The 8749-nt window shown below is 45.0% G+C and overlaps 1 pseudogene; it reads left to right on the forward strand.

Moving 5' to 3' along the window:
• The first annotated feature begins 6799 nt into the window (after positions 1-6799).
• LOC105529991 lies at positions 6800-8352 on the forward strand (annotated as a pseudogene).
• The last annotated feature ends 397 nt before the right edge of the window (positions 8353-8749 follow it).

Below are 8749 nucleotides of genomic sequence, written 5' to 3' on the forward strand. Positions count from 1 at the left end.
TTATTCCTCCTCATTCCTCATCTGCTTTCTTCCTCTCATTTTTCTCGCCTTCCCCTGGGTCCCTGCCTTGCTTCTGCTATGCTGTGATGACCTCATCACATGCTTCCTTTAGAAAGTTATTTTACCTCTCCGTGGTTGAATGTCCTCATAGGTCGGCAGCAGCCACCTAATGGGGGTGTTATGAGGGCTTATGAATAATCCTCATCCCTGTAAAGTCTTGGCCCAATGCTCCACACAGTGCCTATCTCACTAAGTACCTGTGGGCAGTATGAGAAAATGGCCATTGGAACCAGAGCTGCCTCCCCCTAAGATCATACTCTTACCCCTCACACTGCAGAGTTTATATCATTCTAAGCAACTAAAAAGAAAAATTAGTACAAAGTGGGAGAAGCCAAGAAAGCCAACATTGTCCAAAGAAAACAGTTTTTTAAATCAGCTGGGCCTGGAGAAGGCTGGAAAGGACAGGGGCCTGCCTGGCTGATAGGAATCCTCACAGAGGTCTCATGACTGCAGGATGGGGTGTCCAGGGGAGCCAGCTCATCTAGGTAGGCACCGTGCTGGCCAGACTCCAGGAGCTCAGACCAGTCTACATTCCTCAGAAAGCCTGAGTCCTGGGCGGGTTGGGGGTTGCGAAATGGGACTAGGTAAGGTAAGAAAGCAGTCATGGCCATTGTGGGCTCTTTCTCTTCTGAAAGCCTGGAGACTTCGGCTCTCCTGGGTAGCTCTGCCACAGCGTTTTATGAGGATGAAAGAGACCAGATCCCCAACTGGGAAGTGGGCAATAGCCTCTAGGCTGAGCCTGCCCAGCTGGACCATTCTCTCAGTCCTAACAGCCCAAGAGAAGGCTCATTGATTGAATTGCTTTTCATTCTAGGTAGATGGCTGGGCAAGGCAGATGGTTTGCTTTTTTCAAGGCATTAGAACATCCTCTTCAATTAGTAATGATTAAAACAATATTAATAAGAGCTACTATCTGTGGAACACCTGACAGTTTACCTACATTCTGGTTCAATTATTATAACAAATTGTGGAGGCTGGGATTGTGTTCCTCACTGCCTTACAGATATGAAAATGAGGCTGAGAGAAAGGGCAGTGACTTGTTCAAGGCGCTCCAGCTGTTGAACAATGATCCTGGGATCCCTCTGGGCCTGACTGCAAAGCCTGTGCTGGCAGCCACTGTACTCTGCCGCCTCCCAGGGACCAGAGGGCTCAAGTCTAGTTTCCAGGCCTATGATGGCAACAGGGCATCCTACTGCTTCCTAAAGCTCTGAGAAATGGCTAGGCAGGAAGAAGAGCTGGGGATTTTGCGAGGTTCTAGTGTTGTTTGGAAGCCTACCCCTGAGCTGGCCCTCACAGATCAATGAGATCAGGCTGGCAGAATATTTTCCTATCTGTGGTTTTCCTGTATCTACCCCTCCAAAATCCCCAGGGAAAGTGTATTTAGCCCAAAGATCATTTATCAGAAGCTAATACTAGACTAGATGTCTCAGGAAACTTTGATAACTGGGCCACTACCTACAAGCAGTATGCACTCACAGCAAAATGTAATTGGATGAACATTTATCTGGGAATTACAGAACCAGCTGTGGGATTTTGAGTAAGTTACTTAACCTCTCTGAGACTCAGGTTTTGTATATGTAAAATGCGCACAATAATAATCAATAATATCTGCTGAGCACTAACTCTAGAGCAGGTCCTGAACAAAGCGCTTCACATTTAAGCCCCCCAGCAAGTCTATATAGCAGGTGCTATCCGTCATTTACTGACTTGCCCAAGTCACATAACCAGGGAGTGGTATGTGTGGTGTAGAACGAAGCACTGACTCACTCCAAACTATGCCCTTAACCACCGTGATATGATCCAGTGTATATGAACCTAACTCCTACTGTATGCTCAATAAATGTTAGTTCTTGCTCCTTTCTCCTCCTTGGATAGCATACCTATAAAATTCACCCTAAATACCTCACAAGTAAAAACATGAATAATAGATAAGAAGAGCCATTATTGTCATTAAATCATCTGAGAACCATGAACGCCTCATCTTTGCCCTTGGAAAACACAGTTCTGCTTAGAGCCCGGTGGTATGCCTCCTTTACTTTGAGACATCCCCCCTCCAAGGGCACCTGCTAGGAAACAACATGTCAGTTTCTTAAGAGACATCCTGTGCTGGCTGAGCTTCTTGAGTAGAACAGGCAGTTTCAAGGAAGACCTGGGTCAGGCTGGGCCGCGCTAGAATTAGCCAGGTCCAGGAGGAGGAGAGAAGAGAACCTGGCAAAAATGCCAGCCCAGCTTTTGAAGATAATCCAATGTGGAATTTGGGGTAGAGGAAGGTTGTGCTAGAGGATATGGGGGAAGAGGAGAGAGAACAAGGCAGAGACATAATAACTCTGGGGGGCTGTAGGCCGATCGCTACTTTGGAACAAAGTGGAGCAGGTGGTATCTGAGTGCTGTAGCACAAGGACTCTTACTCCATCCCTCCACTACAATTTCTATCATACAGCAGACCTACTAGCGAAGGATTTTCACTGAGCAATACCCACAATGTGTCTAACAGCCCATCAGTTGGGAATGAAAACATTGCTGAAGCTCTATTTTGGAGAAAAAATTCTACAAGAAAATATTTATATAAAGTTCTCGGTAGAGACCAAAATATCATTTTCAGGATGGGGAAATGAGATGGTGAAGAAGAGTTGTATCTCCAAGGGTAAGGGCCTAGCCTCCGAAAAATCGAGGCAGGATCATATCCCCCAAAGTTGTCATTGATTCTGGAAATAATCACCTTTTGCTTCCTGAACCCAGTGTTTTCTGTTTTTTCACAGTCTCCAGCCCTATAGATCGACAGTTTTCTGATAGTTGCTGTTGATCTCACACTCCTAGAACTCGAACCAGCTAAAAAAAAATGTACAGGAAAATGGATATTTTCCTATCCGTTGAAAAGAAAATAATGTACCTGGAAAGGCTATGTAAAGAGTTAGACAGCATGCAGATGAAAAGTAGATGAATTACTTAGGGTCAGGTTCAGTTGAAAATAAAATAAAAATTAAAAATTACAATGGATTAAATAGAAAGTTTGTTACTCTGGAGGTGGGAAATCCAGGGGCAGTGTCAGCTCTTGGCTAGCCCTAAAGTATAGTCCTTCTCCTCATAGCCCAAAATGGCTGATGGAGCTCCAGATATTTTATCTGCACTCCAGGCAGCAAAACGGATGAAAGGACAAAGAATAAAATGCTCTCTCTCTTTAAAGAAACATTCTAGATACCCTACACAATGTTTTAATTTATATTACATTAGCCAGAACTTAATCACATGCTGTACCTAGCTATAAAAGAAGATAAAGTCTTCTTCATCTGAGAATGAAAAAGTCTTTTGTCTGGGTGCATGGTTGCTGCACAAAAAATCACAGTTCTGTTACTGGGGGGAAGAAGATAAAAATAGATATTATCTGCCATGGTAATATTTTTAGAAAACCTTCTACTTTATTAAATTTAAACCTAGCATAGGATTAAAATGTTCTTGGCCAATGTGGTCCAATTTCCTCCTTTTTCATACATGCACACGCACATACATACACACACACACACACACACACACACACACACGATGCTTATAAATGACCCAAGTGAAAACAGGCACTGTCAGAATAGAAGCTTACCTCTGCATAGCCAGGGGACTGATGGAGTCTCTAGGCCTTGCCTCTGAAAGGTGGTCAGGTGCTTCCAGGGGCCAGCAGCAAGAAGCAACAGAAAGTGCATCCAGGCCATGTCAGATGGCAGGCCAAGTAGTTAATTGGGGCCAGGAATATTTTATAAGGAGTGAGTGGGTGTTAATGCAGTCCCAGTACAATCATCAGGTGTCTGATTTAGGAGCAGGATTTCCACTCTAACTGAGTCTGGCAAGAGAAAAAGGCAAAGATAGAGTCCTGATAGGTTGAAACTCTGACACTATGAATTGGCTAATCCAATCCTTTTCCAACTTTCTTTTCCTTTGCCCACTTCCACCAGGAAAAGGCTTCCTTGCAACTGCAGGGAATAGGGGCATTTGATACAGTTCTGATCTATGAGATGCAAGTGAAAATATGATGGGAACTTCTGGGAAAACATCTGCTTCCTAATTAAAGGGGCACACAAAACTGGAGCCCACTCTCTTCACCCCATGTCTTCTTGTCTTGAATGTGGATATGATAACTGGAGTTGCGGTAGCCACACATACAACTGTGGTTCCTCCTGCGACCATGAGGGAAAGACCAACCAAATGATGAAGCCAATGCTTTGACATCACTGAATCCCTGAACCAAGACCAGCAATCACCTCTAGATTTGTTATGTGAGAAAAATGAAGCTCAATAGTTCAAGCAACTCAAGGAGCTGTTAGCTGTTAGTTATTACTTACGGCCCAACACATTGCTACCTGACAAAAATACAATGGCAAGAACAGGATCATAAGAACAGGGCCTCCAGGCATGAGACAGAAGCATAGTTATGAGAGGAGACTATGGAGTCAGGTGGGAAAAGTCCAAAAGCAGTCAGATCAACCTGGGTTCAACTCTGGATGTTGACAGTATGGTAAACAGACTAAACACTCCCAAAGATGTCCACACCCTAATCCCAGGAACATGACAAAAGAAACTTTGCAGATGTGATTAAGATTACAGACCTTGAGATGGGGGAATTATCTGCGTGGGCCCAATCTAAACACACAAGTCTTTCAATGCAGAGAACATTTCCTCATTGTGGTAAGAGCTAGCAGATTTGAGACATAAAAAAACGGAGGAAAAATTTGAAGCATGAGAAGGACTCACCCTACTGTTACTGACTTTGGAGATGGAAGAAGGGATCATGAGCCACGGAAGGGGCCATGAAGACAGGGTCCTCAGCTGACAGCCAACAAAGAAACAGGGATCTCAGACATAGAGCTGTAAAGAATTTAATTCTGCTGAAAGTCTGAGTAAGCAAGAAACCAGATTCTTCTCTAAAGTCTCCAGAAAGAAATGTAGCCCTGCCAGTACTTTGATTTAAGCAGGTGATTGGAGAGACCTGTGTCAAACAACTACCCCAATCCTTACAGTAGCTAGATAATAAATGTGTGTTGTTTAAGCTAAATCGGTGGTAATTTGTTATGGCAGCAATTGAAAACTAATACAGATTTGGCACCACAAGTGAAGTACTACTATAACAAATATAAAATGTGAAGTGGTTTCAAAATTGGGCAATAGGCAGTGGCTGGAAAAATTTTGAGGAGCATGACCACAAAAGGCTAAATTAAGAATCAATATCATTGTAATAGCCAAACTGCCCAACACAATCTATAGATTCAATGCTATTCCTATCAAAGTACCACCATCATTTTTCCCAGAATTAGAAAAAACTATTCTAAAATTCATATGAAATCAAAAAGGAGCCCAAATAGCCGAAGCAACCCTAAGCAAAAAGAACAAAGCTACCCAACTTCAAACTATACTGTAAGACTACAGTAACCAAAACAGCATGGTACAGGTACAAAAACACACACATAGATCAATGGAACAGAATAGAGAACCCAGAAATAAAGCCACACGCCTACAGCCATCTGATTTTTAACAAAGCTGACAAAAACAAGCAATGGGGAAAGGACTCCCTGTTCAATAAACGATGCTGGGATAGCTGGTCAGCCATATTCAGAAGAAAGAAACTAGACCCCTACCTTTCACCATATACAAATTAACTCAAGATAAAAGATTTACATTTAACACTTCAAACTATAAGAATCCTAGGAAACACCATTCTGGACATCAACCTTGGGAAAGAATTTATAACTGAGCCCTCAAAAACAATTGCAACAAAAAGAAAGATGGACAAGTGGAACGTAATTAAAGAGCTTCCACAGCAAAAGAAACTATCAACAGAGTAAACAGACAACCTACAGAATGGGAGAAAATATTTGTAAACTATGCATCTGACAAAAGTTTAATATGCAGAATCTATAACTTAAGCAACTGAACAAGCAAAAAAATCCATACAACTCTATTAAAAAGTGAGTAAAGACATTAACAGACATTTCTCAAAAGAAGACATACAAGCAGCCAAAAAACATGAAAGGATGCTCAATATCACTAATCATCAGAGAAATGCAAATCAAAACCACAATGAGATACCACTTATACCAGTCAGAATGGCTATTATTAAAAAGTCAAAAAACAATAGATATTGGCAAGACTGCAGAGAAAAGGGAATGCTTACACGCTGTTGGTGGGAATGTAAATTAGTTCAACCACTGTGGAAAGCAGTTTGGAGATTTCTCAAAGAACTTTAAACAGAACTACCATTAGATCCAGCAATCTCATTACTGGGTAGGTATCCAAAAGAAAAGAAAACATTCCACCAAAAAGATACATGCACTCATATCTTCATTGCAGCACTTCATTCACCATAGCAAAGACATTACATCTAGGTGTCCATCAATGGTGGATTAGATAAAGAAAATGTCATACAAATATACCATGGAATATTATGCTGCCATCAAAAAAGACAAAATCGTGTCCTTTGCATTGACATGGATGAAGTTGGAGGTCATTTTTCTAAGTGAATTGATGCAGGAACAGAAAACCAAATACTGCATGTTCTCACTTATAAGTGGTAGCTAAATATTGGGTGCTCATGGACATAAATAAGGCAAAAATAGATACTGAAGACTATTGGGGGAGACGCCAGGAGTGAGGCAAGGGTTGAAAAACTAACTATGGGTCCTAGAAGTAGCTTCTCCGTTCGTTCTCGAATCTCTGCCTGGTTCAGCCTGCCTGCCTCCACTCCACTCCTGCCTCCACCATGTCCATCAGGGTGACCCAGAAGTCCTACAAGGTGTCCACCTCTGGGCCCCAGGCCTCCTAACGGGATCATTAGTACCCCAAACCTTAGCATCATGCAATATACCCTTATAACAACCCTGCACATGTATCCCTTGAATATAAAAGTTAAAAAAAATTATTGACTAGGCTTGTTGAGCTTCTCCCAAGTGAGCAGCAGCAGCTTCCGAGATGTCCTGGGCACCAGCATGGGTCTGTGTGGAGGCTATGAGGGGCCAGCGTATGGGAGGCATCACAGCCATCACAGTCAACCAGAACCTGCTGAGCCCCCTTAACCTGGAATTGGACCCCAACATGCAAGCCACGGACACCCAGGAGAAAGAGCAGATCAAGACCCTCGACATGTTTGCCTCCTTCGTTGACAAGGTACGGTTACTGGAGCAGCAGAACAAGATGCCAGAGACCAAGTGGAGCTTCCTGCAGCAGCAGAAGACGGTTTGGAGCAACTTGTTCTGGGACAACGTGTTGGAGAGCTACATCAACAACCTTCTGCGGCAGCTGGAGACCCTGGGCCAGGAGAAGCTGAAACTGGAGGCGGAGCTTGGCAACATGCAGGGGCTCTGGAGGACTTCAAGAAAAAGTACGAGGATGAGATCAATAAGCTTACAGAGATGGAGGATGAATTTGTCCTGGTCAAGAAGGCTGTGGATGAAGCTTACATGAACAAGGGAGAGCTGGAGTTTCATCTGGAAGGGCTGACTGACGAGATCAGCTTCCTCGGGCAGCTGTATGAAGAGGAGATCCCAGAGCTACAGTCCCAGATCTTGGATACATCTGTGGTGCTGTCCATAGACAACAGCGGCTCCCTGGACATGGACAGCATCATCGCGGAGGTCAAGGCGCAGTACGAGGAGATCGCCAACTGCAGCCGGGCCGAGGCTGAGATTATGTACCAGATCAAGTATGAGGAGCTGCAGACACTGGCTGGGAAGCACTGGGATGACCGGCGTCGCACAAAGACGAAGATCTTTGAGATGAACCGAAACATCAGCCGGCTCCAGGCTGAGACTGAGGGCCTGCCTCAAGGGCCAGAGCAGAGGGCTTCCCTGGAGTCCGCCATCGCAGATACTGAGCGGCGCGGGGAGCTGGCGGTTAAGGACGCCAACGCCAAGCTGTCCGAGCTGGAGGCCGCCCAGCAGTGGGCCAAGCACAACAGGGCACATGGCGCGGCAGCTGCCTGAGTACCAGGAGCTGATGAACGGCAAGCTGGTCCTGGACATCGAGATCGCCACCTACAGGAAGCTACTGGAGCGCGAGGAGAGCCGGCTGGAGTTTGGGATGCAGAATACGAGTATCCATAGGAAGACCACCCGTGGCTATGCAGGTGCGCTGAGCTCCGCTACCAGTGCGTCACAAGCCTTGACCTCAGCTAAGGCCTGGGGCTCCAGCTTTGGCTCTGGCCGGGCCTCCAGCTCTTTCAGCTGCACCAGCTCCCTCAGGGCCGTGGTTGTGAAGACGATCAAGGCCCGCGATGGGAAGCTGGGGTCCGAGTCCTCTAATGTCCTGCCCAAGTGAATGGCCACAGCAGCCCTGCCCAGCCTACCCCTCCTGCCGCTGCCTCAGAGCCTGGGAGGGAGGCCGTTATGCAGGGGAGCACAGGGAACAGGAGGCCCACCTGAGGTTCAGCCCTGGCCCTCAGCCCACCCGTGGGGAAGTTTACTGCCCGGGGGACCTGCCTTGCCCATGCCTCCAGTTACAATCCCATTTTTCCCCCCAAAATAAAACCTCAGTTAGCTCTGCCAAAAAAAAAAAAAAAAAAAAACCAAAACCAAAAACCTATAGGGTACTATGCTCAGTACCTAGGTGATGGGATCATTAGTACCCCAAACCTTAGCATCATGCAATATACCCTTATAACAAGCCCGCACATGCACCCCAGAATATAAAAGTTAAAAAAAAAAATTGAGCTTGT

This window comes from Mandrillus leucophaeus, unplaced genomic scaffold (assembly GCF_000951045.1).
Source record: "Mandrillus leucophaeus isolate KB7577 unplaced genomic scaffold, Mleu.le_1.0 Scaffold798, whole genome shotgun sequence".
NCBI classification, from domain to species: domain Eukaryota; kingdom Metazoa; phylum Chordata; class Mammalia; order Primates; family Cercopithecidae; genus Mandrillus; species Mandrillus leucophaeus.